The following is a 14,257-nucleotide window of genomic DNA, read 5'->3' as shown; positions in this document are numbered from 1 at the left end:
TAACAACAAAACTAAAACAACAATAATGGAATGTAGTCGAATTATTCAGGTGTTGCTGAGGAAATCGGATTAGGAAATAAACTAAAACTAGCAGACGAATTTCCTTATTTGGGAAGCAAAGCAACTGGTGATCATCGAAGTGGAGATGACATAAAATATGGACTGGTAGATCAAGAAAAGCATTGCTGAAAAAGAGGAATATGTTAATATCTAATATAAACTTAAGTGTTAGCAAGTCTCAAGGTATGTGTCTTTAGTGTAGGCTTGTACTAGAGCTGTAATTTACACAAGAAGGGAATAAAAGTTATTGAGTTAAAACGCTACAGAAAGATGTTCAAGATTGAATACCCAGATCGAACAATTAATGAGGAGGTGGTGAATCGATTTGGGAGGGGGTATGGAACAACTTTATTAACAGAATGGGTAGCAAACAGTTCCTGAAGCGTCACGGAATAGTCTGTTCGGTAACTGACGGAATTATGTGGAGTATGAACTCCAGAAGATTAACAAGGTTTGACTGCAATAAACAGGATAAAATGGATGTAAACTGCTAGAGAGACGAAGAGGCTTGCACAGGATAGACTATCGTCGAAAGCTGAATCAAACCAATCTTCAACCTGAAAACCACAACAACAAGAGAATCTGCGTAAAATACACCTGCAGTCAGAATTTTATAACACTATCTTTAACTGGGCTGCCGTCTTTTCGTTATCTCCATGCTCATGGCGAACTTCTATTCGTAATAATATATTCGTCTTCTCAAGCCATTACAACCTAGTGTTGGTTTTAGCCTTATCAACAATTTCTCTCCATTCTGCCTTCTCTAGCATGATTCGTCACCGTCCACTGTATCTAAAGGGTTTTATATCCTCCTCCGTGTCGCCTACCAATTGCTTTCGTAGTCTTCCACTCTTTCTTCCGCTTGACATCTGTACACCATTTTGTCATTCTTCCACCCCTCCCCTCCTATCCTATGATCACGTTCAACCCATTCTATTCTGCTACCTTTTGTTGATGTCCTTATGCCACCTCTTGGGTCTACATTTCCATGTATCATTATTATCTTGATATGCCTCATGTACGTTGCGCAGCACCGGGCATTCATAGAGTTTGAGGTGTTGCTCATCAGATTTGACATCTGTGGGTTATGACGGGCCTGATCATCGCTTTGTATATTTTCTACTTCTTCTTTTGTTTAATGTCCTAGAGACCAGCAACTTCTTATACATGTGAGGCATTTATTACCACATTTCGACTGACATGGAATTAGTATTAGATTCCCTCTATTCGAAATCCCTCACGTGATCAAAGTGAAACCTGTTGCTGATAATTTATGCAGGTTGTTAGTTTCTTCCTGGTGGGCATCATGTACTTGGTCTTCATCAACCGATAACAATGTCTCAAGCTTGCGTGGCTTCTTTCAGTTCAATCTTTTTCTACAAATAACACCTACATTACCAGCAAGCGCACATATCTGAGTGGACTTTGTGCCTATATGAACAGTCAGGGAGAACAACATTGTAGAAAAGGCAACCCTTTGTCTCTTTGCGTTAATGATACCAAACCAACGACTTCATTGTTCACTGCAGATTTGTAACCAGCTAGGGTTTCTTCAACGAAGGCAAAAGATGGCATACGCAGTAATAGCATATTTCTTTTCAGGTATTTGCATCAGGAACTACACTTGATCTACTGTTGTCCTTTTATTCCCTAAGCTGCAATTGATACTCTCCTATCTGGATTTTGAATTAACTTGCTATAGATGATACTGTGGTAATATACTTTACCATTGTTGTCGATGAAACCCACATAATAATTTGTGACATGTAGTTCATAAATGTGTGTGAAATCTTATGGGACTTAACTGCTAAGGTCATCAGTCCCTAAGCTTACACACTACTTAACCTACATTATCGTAAAGAAAAACACACACACTCATGCCCGAGGGAGGACTCGAACCTCCGCCGGGAGCAGCCGCACAGTCCACGACTGCAGCGCCCTAGACCGGTCGGCTAATCCTGCGTGGCTGGCACGTAGTAAAGGCACTCAGTTTTCCTACCGTTTAGTAGACGCTCCATATACCTGATGTTCCTCTGTACTCATGGTCTGCAAACAATCGATCACTTAGTTTATTAGATAATCATACTATACTTTCTATGTCTTCGCTGACACCGAGGGGTCGTACCCTTCTGGTAACCTCATTTCTTTGCTGCAATGTTGTGTAAAAAACTTCTGACACTTTACTTTATTTCTTTGTGCGTATACCGTTATCAGATATTGTTGGTTCAAATGGCTCTGAGCACTGTGCGACTTAACTGCTGAGGTCATCAGTCGCCCAGAACCTAGAACTAATTAAACCTAACTAACCTAAGGACATCAGATATTGTTCTTTGATTTTACATTCGCATAGCAGTATTGAACCAACAGAAGCTTGGAAAAAACTACGATTACTATCTCATGACCTTCTCACTGTCAGAATTAGAAATTGAAGTTAACCTTATGATCAATGCCACCTCAGCGATCGCAAAATATGGCGTTTATTGATGCACGATATCTTTCAAATGACGTAAGAAGCGGGTGGATCCCATCTTAGTACATTCCTCAAAGATGTTGGACACTATACCACATTGTTGACCAAAAGCCGAGATATCTTCCCATGTGATTGGTTCGCAGAATATTATACTTATAGAACTAATTAATGAAGAAACCACTCCCTATACGAGTCTGCGACCAGTACTTGCATTACATGTACTTTTTGCCAAGATGAAAAAATTAATTATTTCTGTTCATTCATTTAAATTTGGTTACTAGAGGCATGTTGTCACGGGATGGCAGATCCCCAACTGTTCATTACTAGGGAAAGTGAATTATTTATTTATTTATTTGTTTATTTTTATTTCGTACGTCTCAATTACATTGATATAAAATTCTTGCTGCAGTGATTACTGGTTTCGAACTGACACGCCCATTCTCATAACTTGTTACTAACCGTAACTAGTCATAAAATAGTGCCAAAAGGCACGAATAGCTTTTGGAAAGGTGTACTGTGGGCAACAAGTACCCTCATGGGTATTAGCCTATGCGTCTACTCCTTAGAAAAGTGTGTGGCAAACGCAGTTGTTAGCAGTGGGAAAGACCCGCCTTGGTTTGACAGTCGTATAAATGGCACTCGCTGCAAGTTTACAAACAGGTATACGCCTAAGAGAGAAAAAAGGAAGCGATGCGCTGCAACAGAGGTGGTGGTAGATTAGAGAAATGTGACTGTCACTTTTTCTTAAGTCAGCAGAAAGAGAAGAGTCTGTAGTGTGTCCTGATGAAGATAAGATGCGAACATTTTATCGCTCGTGCTACTGTAACAGTCTTTTAAATAATATTGTATTTTAGTTTAAGTGCCTATCTATTTATTTGACAAAAAGTTCATCTCACCACTTCGAAATCTGAGTTTCTTTACTAGGCAACATAATCATCAAATAGTAATTTCTATGTCGGCCATGTCAAGATGACGGTCCGCCTGCTTAGCTGGGTGGTACCGTGCTTACTTCCCGTGCAGCAGGACCGGGTTCGATTCCCCACCGGGGCTGGAGATTTTCTCCGCTCGTGAACTGGGTGTTGTGTTGTCCTTATCATCATTTCATCCTCATCAACGGCGCGCAAGTCGCCCAGTGAGGCGTCGCCTGCAATAAGACTTGCACTTGGGGGCCGAACTTCCCCGAATTAGGCCTCCCGGCCAACGATGCCATACGCTAATTTCGATTTTCTTTTTCTTTTTTTTTCAAGACGACCATCGCAGGAGAAATAAATGGTAATGTTTCCCACTTCGAAGAAAGTAGAACTAAGAACATTTCATATTGTATTTCCCACAAAATTTATTTCAGATATGCTTGATAGTGACTGTTCCATATCCGGCCGTAAAAACATTTCTTTAACTTCCATTTATGACTTCACACTTAAAAGGCATAAAATATATCCAGTTCAAAAACTTTAATTCATTATCCAGCCAGTAGCAAAAGTGGAATATAATACCCTGGTTACCAACAGAGACCAGATCCCACAATATTCAGATCTTAAGTAAAAAGTAATGTACAGTAAGTGTAACAGTGATTTTTGAAATCCTACATCTACATCTACATGGATACTATGCAAATCACACTTTCGCGCCTGGCAGTGTGTTCATCCAACAACCTTCACAATAATTCTCTATTACTCCAATCTCGAACAGTGCTGGGAAAAAACGAACTCATTTATCTTCCCGTGCGAGTTCTGATTTCCCTTATTTTATTACGATGATCGTTTCTCCCTATATAGGTCGGCGTCAACAAAATATTTTGGCATTCGGAGGAGAAAGTTGGTGACTGAAATTTCGCGAGAAGATTCCGCCGCAACGAAAAGTTTTGCTCTTCTTTCAATATTCTCAATGTACTCCGTGAATCTTATCTGGTAAGGAATCCACACTACGCAGGAGTACTCCGAAAAGGGACGGACAAGCTTAATGTAGGCAGCCTCTTTAGTAGATCTGTTACATTTTCTAAGTGTTCTGCCAATAAAACGTAGTCTTTGGTTTGCCTTCCCCACAACGTTTTCTGTGTGTTCTTTCCAATTTAACTTATTAGTAATTGCAATTCCTAGGTATTGAGTTGAATTTACGGCATTTAGATTTGACTGAATTATCGTGTAACCGAAGTGTGACGATTTCCTTGTAGCACTCATGTGGATGACCTCACGCTTTTCATTATTTAGGGTCTATTGCCAATTTTTGCGCCATACAGATATCTTTTCTAAATCGTTTTGCAATTTGTTTCGATCTTCTGATGACTTTACTAGACGATAAATGAGAGCAACAACCTAAGACGACTGCTCATATTGCCTTCTAAATTTTTTATAGATAAAACAGCAGAGGGCCTATAACACTACCTTGAAATCCTAATTGTATTATTTGTTCCACATATTCGATAATAAGGATACAATGAGAAAAGGAGAATGTTACTAGTAAAAAAGAAATAAAACTATGGAAACTGAAGAAAATTTCCTTAAGAGAAAAGTAACAGAACTTTACGGAACGTGAGCAGGTGTACGTCAACCAAAGATAGGATCAATAATATCCGATTGATCATAGCCCGCAGAAGCAATTCCGCCACAATATCATGATCCTTAACCAGCTTAAAATCTTTTTGCAAACAATAATGTTTATGGTAGAAATGTTTTACCTCGGCACTTGTCCGAAATGCAAAAGATGCAGTTCGTTGTTGGTTTCATTCAAGGTAATCCGCGGTTGTGGACAGCCGAAGAGGCAGATCAATGTCGAACATATAAAGTATTTCAACAGATCTTCCTAGAGAAATACTGGTCGTAGGAATTCACAAAAGACTACGAATGGAATTTTTTGGCTCACAGCCTTTTTACCTAAAACAAGGTGGACTGCACTGATATTTCGAAATATACTTGTACAAGACGTGATACTGGAGCAATCCGATATCGCATGTCCATGTTTTGAGAATATTAATGGGTCGTTTGTCGAGTTACATTCGGGAGAAACTGGTAACTGTGCCAACTTATGACTTAGAATACGGTCGTGAATTCCATTGACTTCATTTATGAGAGGGTAGTCAAAACTCAAATGAGTGTACAAGAAACCAGTAGGGTCCACCGTAAAATGAAGAAATTAATAACAGTGGTAACGGTAATAACAACAACAACGAGAACAATGGCAATAAGAGCAGAAATCAATACGACAACGCTCAGTGCGGCTGCAATCATCTGTACGCGCCGCCGCAGGGATATAACGGTAATAGAGGATTCGGAAATTGTCAGATTTACGGTTTCCAAGAGAGAAATAATAGAACTTACAATTCAGAATCATCAAGAAATAACGCAACTGGCTGCAATTATTGGCGCATTCTCAACTTTAATAGACAATAAGGGTATACGAATGCGAATGGACACCCACGCATAAAAACAATTATGAAGACCACGGCTACGGGTGCGGCGTAAACCAAAGTCAGCGAAATTCCGCTCCCAATAATGCGCAGAATAGAACACGGCAAAATCACGCTGTACACATTGTAGAAGCGACTGACGGAAGTGGCAGCTCCTTACCTCCCCAGACGGTGAACGGCGATCGGTCGGCCTAGAACCCCGCCGTCTAACGAAAACGGACGTGGAGGCATGACGCTAACAAACAATTATTTATTAAGGTATTTCAGAAAAATCGATATGCGAGATGACCTATATACAGATAAGACAAATTATAAACTACCGGCAGTGGTTAATGCCAAAACAGGAACGATAGACGTACATGTGATACTAAACGCAAGGGTAGCTACGAATCTTGTTTCATACAGTTTGTTAAGTGAAGTAAAAGGGAAACTAAACCTACCTAGATTACCTGTGTAGAATGGTCATATTTTAACAGCTACAGGAAATAAATCAAAGACATGAAATTACAAATCTATATTCCAATAACTTTCGCTGGAACCACAATTACATATACATTTCTAGAGCTACAAAAACTAATAGTTATCTGTCTCCTAGGAATGGAGTTTTTTTAGGCTATATCAATTGACAATTGGCCTAGACAATTGCAAACGCTATGTTTACTCAGGAGATAACGTAATTTCAGTTGATCTAATGAAAAAGTCTTGTGTGAATAAGCAGAAAAAGTGGATATCCATCTGAAGTATCCAGAAGTCTTTTCCTTGAATGAACAATATAATGGACAGTTTTACACACCATTCAAAGTGAGAAAAATCGGGTAATTTGTCAGCCATACAGAAACAAAACTAGGAACATTGTTTTTGCAATATTGGCATGTTTTTGAAAAGGAACCAGGAGAGATTACAGGATATGTCCACCATCTAGAAGTTTACCACCATGAGTCTTTCTGTTGAACATCATACACAATGCCTTCGACAAAAAGAAGGCAGTAAGACAGAAGATCGAACGTATGATTAACTGGAATGTTATTCAACCATCTCACTCGCCATATTGTAGCCCCAACAACCGGTAGCCAAAGCAGATGGAAGTGTACGACATTTTTTGGATGCAAGGAAAATTAACAAAATTACACTGTAAGTGCAGGAGTGTTTATTGCAGCTTTGGATAAGGTGCTAGGCCCCAAATTTGGAGTCAACTTACAGTCTGTGTGGATGATTTACGAATTGCTATGGCTAAATAAGATCAGTATTTGCGCATATTAAGAAGTGTGTTAGACAAATGGTCCACTTATAAAGTCACAGTTAACTTAAAGAAATCAGAATTTGCCAGAAAACAGCCGGCCGGTGTGGACGAGCGGTTCTAGACGTTTCAGCCCGGAACCGCACTGCTGCTACGGTCGCAGGTTCGAATCCTGCATCGGGAATGGATGTGTGTGATATCCTTACGTTAGTTAGGTTTACGTAGTTCTAAGTCCAGGGGACTGATGACCTCAGATGTTAAGTCCCATAGTCCTTAGAGCCATTTGAACCATTTGAACCAGAAAACAGATTAAGTTCTTATTTACATCACATTTCTTCACCAAGAGGCATTCGTCCTGATCCACACAGACACTTTCCTATCCCACAAACTAAAAAAAAGTTAGAAGCATTCATGGGCTTAGCCTCATTCTCCCTTAAGTATGTGCCTCACTAGCTACTCAACAGTGTCGCACTGCCCAGTCTTTTGAGGAAAAACCGCACATGGCTATGAACAGAAAATTCTCAGAATGACTTTTGCGGCAAAAAAACAAGCTCTGGTAAACTCTGACATATTAGTGAATGCTGATACGGCACAATCATTTTGCCTCAATACCACTGCGTCCTTCCAGGGACTGCTGGCAACATTGTTTCGGACTAACCATGATAATGAAAATCAAAATTAAGATATAAACAGTTTAGCTACTCGCACAGCGACAGAATGTGAAAGAGGCTATTTCGTAACCGAACTTGAGCGGCTTGCAGCAGTATAGTCATTCTGCAAATTCCAGTACTTCCTACGGGGAAATCACACCAAACTATATGTGACCATCAAGAACTTACATTTTTATTGACATGTAAACTATTGCACGGAAGATTAGCTAGATCGTGTCTTTTTCCTCAAGAGTCCGATTTTGAGGTAACTTACATCAAAAGTGAACAGAATATTTTGACGGATGCCCTGTCTAGACTTCCACGAAGTTTAAATTAATATGCAGAATTAGAAGAATAAACATCCGACTCTAGGATTCTACTCACGTATGACGGTACATATAGGACCTGCTATGTGAAAATGTGTAAAAATATGACTCAGCTCCTAAAGGAAGATACTCAAGGGAACAAGCTAAAACAATATCTACTAGGTACTGACGATACAGACTTGAAAACACTTTGTAAGTTTCATAATGGAGTTTTGTTTTATCGTTGAATGCCTCAGTCTGGTAGCTGGTATATTTGTTCACTCGATGCATATGTAAACAGTTTTGTCAGGTATACACATAACTCTAGGGGTCACTATGACGTAGACAAGTGTGTTCAGAAAATAATGCCGTACTGCTATTTCCATATCATTAGCCGTAGAGTACAACAGATCGCCAAGAAATGTGTAAACTGTCAAAAGACCAAACACTTAAACAGATCACAGTTCAATGAATTACATCCTATTATAGCAGTAAAATCCCTTGGCCTCTCATCAGTCGATGCCGGAGGACCTTTTCTGACAGCAATAGGAGGAGCAAAATATGTAACAGTCTTGTACGGTGTATTTTTTAAATAGCTGCAGATGTATGCCACTAAAACTCTAACGGCAAGGCATATAATCAAGCGAATCTTGAGAAAATATTTTGTGAGAGTGAGTACACCAAAAGCTATTTTGACTGATAAAGCAACTAACTTCACAAGTTCAAAGTGGGAAAAATTTGTCAAGTCACATAACATAAAGCATATTTATGTACACAAATGCCGGCCGAAGTAGCCGAGCGTTTCTGGCGCTACAGTCTGGAACCGCGCGACCGCTACGGTCGCAGGTTCGAATCCTGCCACGGGCATGGATGTGTGTGATGTCCTTAGGTTAGTTAGGTTTAAGTAGTTCTAAGTTCTAGGGGACTGATGACCTCAGCAGTTAAGTCCCATAGTGCTCAGAGCCATTTGAACCATTTTTTCTAGAGTTTAACATGTTTACCACAACGTATAAACCACACAGACACACTAAAGGGATTGAATACGTGACGACCTTTCAACAAACATTAAATAATTTGACAAACTCACCCACACGTTTCACACCAACCGAACAGATGTATGAGAAGTATAAACATAGACGACTGGGTTAAGACCTGACCAAAATTTTCTGAGAAAGATGTATCATTAGAAGTAAAGGTTAGAAAGGTTAGACAAGTCTTAATAACGTTGGAAGGAAAGGCACAAGCAGGGAAAATATAGTATGGTTAAGGAATAGGTCACACAACTACTTTTCACGTTGGGCAGGAGGTGCTCTTGCGCACTCATCCTCAACCAAACAAACACAAAAACCTTAACAAAATACACAGGACCATGCATTATAAATTGATTACTACGCCCAGGATGCTATTTGTTAAGCAACCCAAAAACAGAGAGTATATGTCAATTATATCCACATAAAGATATCAAAGAATTTATGCACTAAACAAAAGAGGTCAATGCACCTCAACCATTTCTGCACATATCATCAAACTGAAAAAACAAAACTCTGTTATACACTATGTGATCAAAAGTAACCAGACACCCCCAAAAACTCGTTTTTCATATCAGGTGCATTGTGCTGCCACCTGCTGCCAGGTACTCCATATTAGCTACCTTAGTAGTCATTAGACGTAGTGAGAGAGCAGAGTGGGGCGCTCTGCAGAATTCACGGACTTAGAACGTGGTCGGGTGATTGGGTGTCACTTGGCTGGCTCTGAGCACTATGCGACTTAACTTCTGAGGTCATCAGTCACCTAGAACTTAGAACTAATTAAACCTAACTAACCTAAGGACATCACATACATCCATGCCCGAGGCAGGATTCGAACCTGCGACCGTAGCGGTCACGCGGTTCCAGACTGAAGCGCCTTTAACCGCACGGCCACACCGGCCGGCGGTGTCACTTGTGTCATATGTCTGTATGCCAGATTTCCACACTTCTGAAGATCCCTAGGTCCACTTTTTCCAATGTGATAGTGAAGTGGAAACATGAAGGGGCACATACAGCACAAAAGTGTACAGGCCAACCTTGTCTGTTGACTGACAGAGACCACCGACAGTTGAAGAGGGTTGTAATTTGTAATAGGCAGACAACTACCCACACCACCACACAGGAATTCCAAGCTGCATCAGGATCCACTGCAGTTACTATGACAGTTAGGCGGGAGGTGAGAAAACTTGGATTTCATTGTCGAGCAGCTGCTCATAAGCCACACATCATGCCGGTAAATGCCAAATGACGCCTTGTTTGGTTTGAGGAGAATAAAAATTGGACAACTGAACAGTGGAAAAATGTTGTACGGAGTGACGAATTACGCTACACAATGTGGCGGTCCGATGGCAGGGTGTGGGAATGGCGAATGCCCAGTGAACATCATCTGCTGGCGTATGTTGTGCCATCAGTCAAATTCGGAGGCGGTGGTGTGGTCGTATTGTTCATTGAGGGGACTTGCACGCCTTGTTGTTTTGCGTGGCACTATCACAGCTGTAGCAGCACTACCGTTTCAGATAGGAAAAGTTCGTTTTGGTGCAACATTTTGGAGCGCACAAGTTACAGCCAGGATAGGGCCTGTTGACGGTAAGTTACACTACCAGTGATTATGAAGTAGAATGGAGGTCACAGGGTCGCAGACACGATGAAAATAGTAAACGCAGTGATTTGCATGGCGCAAATTACAGGCAGAAGGGACTTACTGGCTTACCAAGGTGTTATGAGTACGTGACTCGAAGCAACGCGTTCGCATAACAGAGGCACAGAGCCGCATATAAATAGGTGCCGTTTCTCTAACAAGACAATCAAGTGCGGCAGCTCTCCTGGACAGCTGAGCATATCACACCACCGGCTACACACAGCTGCAGATGGGGCGCCAGCATTCCAGTCCCCGGGGGGTCGCTGGTTCGACCCTCTGAGGCCGACGTGGGGTCTGTAGCCAGCCAGTGACGGACCACTCCATGATTCACTGCCGCGGGCAGCCAGCATGGGTCGCTGAGGCAGAAATTCCCCGCCAAGCCGTTTCACAGACAGCGAAGTAGTGTCCTCAGCATTGCAGGACTTGGTGACGCAGACTGAGGGGAATGGGGACACTGTAGTTGGAAACAATAAATCACTTGGAAAGCTCGGACGAGTCTTAATACGGCACCTTCTACCTCTTCCCACAACATTTGGTATTGCTGCTACATTCAGTGGCAGAAGTTGCCACTACATTTGTTGTCAGAATAGCGGACGTCGTCTGTACAGTACGATGTTCGAGTCCACCACCTTCATTACAGTCACAAGATGTGGTGAGTTTTGACCAGTTTTCTTTTGAGTGTTGGACATTTTCTTTCTTTTTTGTGTTTTTGAGTATGGCTCATGCCAGTCCATTCTAGATATTTTGTGTAGGCACATTATTTTTGTTATCAGAGTAATTGTTAGTGTATTTGGGGCATTGAGATTTGTTATTTATTTTTCTCGTGGCATTTAATTACTTTTGTATTGCTTTGAGTATGATGTTACTGAGTATGATGATACTGAGGTGTAGAGAGTCAGATTACTTTTGTACTTCATTATTTTGTTTCGGCATTAATGGGGAAAGAAAGCAACACAATGGCAGAGTCAGAAACGCGAGGTGTGTTGGAACGAGAAGCGGTATGGATTTTGTTGGAAAAGGTAGTGCACTTAACAGCGGACAATACGCAGTTGAGGAGTGAATTAACATCTGGAAATGAGTGGGAAACCGCATCGCATCAGTCGTCGTTGCCTAGGATGCCGCAGCAGGAGATTGATCCAGCTGCCGCGAGTTTGATTACTTCGTTTTCTGGCAAGGCATCTTAGGATGTGCATTCGTATGTGGAGGGCTTCTAAATTTCAGTTGTGATGAGTGATTGGTCTGATGAACAGTTGTTACATGTAGACAAGATTAGATTAATGGGTGAAGCGAAGACATATGTAAGGTGTATTGAGGCCTTAAGGAAGGCAGGACAGTTTAAGCAGTTGAAGGAGGGGCTTTAACAGAGGTACAAGAAAAAGAATAGGGCTCGGTACTTTAAGGAGAGGTTGAGTACAATGACGAAGAGGCAGAGAAAGACGGTAGAGAAATTTGCGGACAGAATAAGAGAAATTAACGAGTACACTTACGAGTTGGGTCAGAACAATGAAGCGAATGGTGTTCTGTAGCAGGAGGCCGAGCAAAGGGGACTTGATGTATTTTTGGGGGTTGCCGGCACATATATCGCAGAAAGTGCGTGAAGGGACTCCGAAAGATTTGTATTCAGCCATTCAACTGGCAATCCAATGTGAGGAAATAAACGTGGCAACAGGGATACGTGATAGACGAGCAGTGTTTACAGTAGGTATAAAATGTTATAAGTGTGGTCGTACGGGACATGTGCAGAGGCAATGTACCCAGTCACTAAGGAATAGAGGAAGGGGCGGAAATCAGCAGTGTGGAGGATGGAGAAGTGGGGTTAGGAGAGGTGGACAATCGTTAAACGGCAGAGGGGACCCAAGACGCACCTAAGGGAGCTCCCGTTTAATTTCAATGCTACGAATACGTATGCAGAGGTGGGATGTTCAGTGGTAGCATCCATAGGAACTAAAAAGTTTAAGATTTAATTGGTCACAGTGGCGCAAGTGTCAGTAGCTACTAAGAGCTTAATGGGACGAAGGAAGTTAGACCCACCACATAATAGGTTGCGTGGAGTGGGGGATAAGGTCACACCTTTGGGGTCAGTGACAGTTGACTTTCGCATAGGGAAACACCGATTTGATGCATGCATGCAGGTAGTACCATGGGTAAGCGAGGGCTACGACATGATCCTAGGAGTAGATTTCTTGTATCAACATCATGCCAAAATTGACCTTGGACAACGAACTGTGGAACGTGGTGGAATGTTATTTCAGTTAGGGGAAACTGTTGTCGATGCAGAGCTGTCGCGAGCGGCGTTCAACGTAGTGAACAAACTAATTGAACTGCGTACATTAGCATTAAGGCTTAATTCACATGAGTGTGTGTCTAGTGGCACCGGGAAGTCGCTTTGGGCAAGTGTGGAGTCGAATCTACCTGTGGGTGCAGTACGTGTTATTGAGCCATTGCAGGATAATGAAATTTCGGATCCATTAAGTTGTTTTGTGAAATGTAGTATTGTACTCGTACAGGAGGGGAACGACGGGAAAGTAGTTCCCATGAACGTGGATAATTTTAGCGTTGTAGAACCGAATTTGAAAAAAGGAGTTTTAGTAGCAAATTTGGACGTATGAGATGACGAAGACTGGCGTTCAAGGGATGGAAGAAGCGATTAACCCCTAACTGCCGATAGAACTACATTGCATGACAAAATTATGCATTTAAAAGCAGGAGAAAGAGAGTGTATGGAAGAATTATTATGGGAATTTAAGGATTTGATTTTTCGGCAAGGGCCATTGCTAGCAACTCCATTAGTTCAACATGGGATACCAACAGGGAATGAAGCACTTGTTTACCGTAAACCATACAGAATACCGAGGTATTTGCAGCCGATTGTGGAGGATTTCATTCATGAGCAGCTTGTGGACCGTATTATAGAGCATAGTAATAGTTGCTGGGGAGCGGCATTGTTGTTGTGCCTTAAAATCTATGGATGGAACTAAGAAATACAGGCTCTGTTGTGACTACCAATACCTCAATAATAAGACATTAACGGACGTATACCCCATTCCAAACATATCGGAGACTTTGGATAATTTTGGACAGTGCCAATACTTTTCTACGATGGATTTGACAAGTGATTATCACCAGTTAGAGGTGGCTCCAGAGGATCGTCCAAAAACTGCTGTCTCTACTCCTGGAGGCCATTACCAGTACATCAGATTACCATTCGGTTTGAAAAAAGCTCCGGCAACGTTTCAGAGGTTGCTAGACAGTGTCTAGAGGGGTTAGAAACCACGGCAGTTTCTTATCCATTTGGATGACATTATAGTGTTTCAAGTAGTATGGAGCACCATAGTGGCTGTTAAGGGAAGTCCTTATGAGGTTAAGAGCAGCTCGTTTCACGTTGAGCCAGGAGAAGTGTCGTTTCGCATTAGGAGAAGTAAAATACTTGAGTCGTATTATCAGTAAGGACGGAGTGCGAACAGA

This window comes from Schistocerca piceifrons, chromosome 1 (genome assembly GCF_021461385.2).
Source record: "Schistocerca piceifrons isolate TAMUIC-IGC-003096 chromosome 1, iqSchPice1.1, whole genome shotgun sequence".
Taxonomy (NCBI): domain Eukaryota; kingdom Metazoa; phylum Arthropoda; class Insecta; order Orthoptera; family Acrididae; genus Schistocerca; species Schistocerca piceifrons.
The sequence above is the reverse complement of the archived record's forward strand: the minus strand, read 5'-3'. Positions refer to the sequence as shown.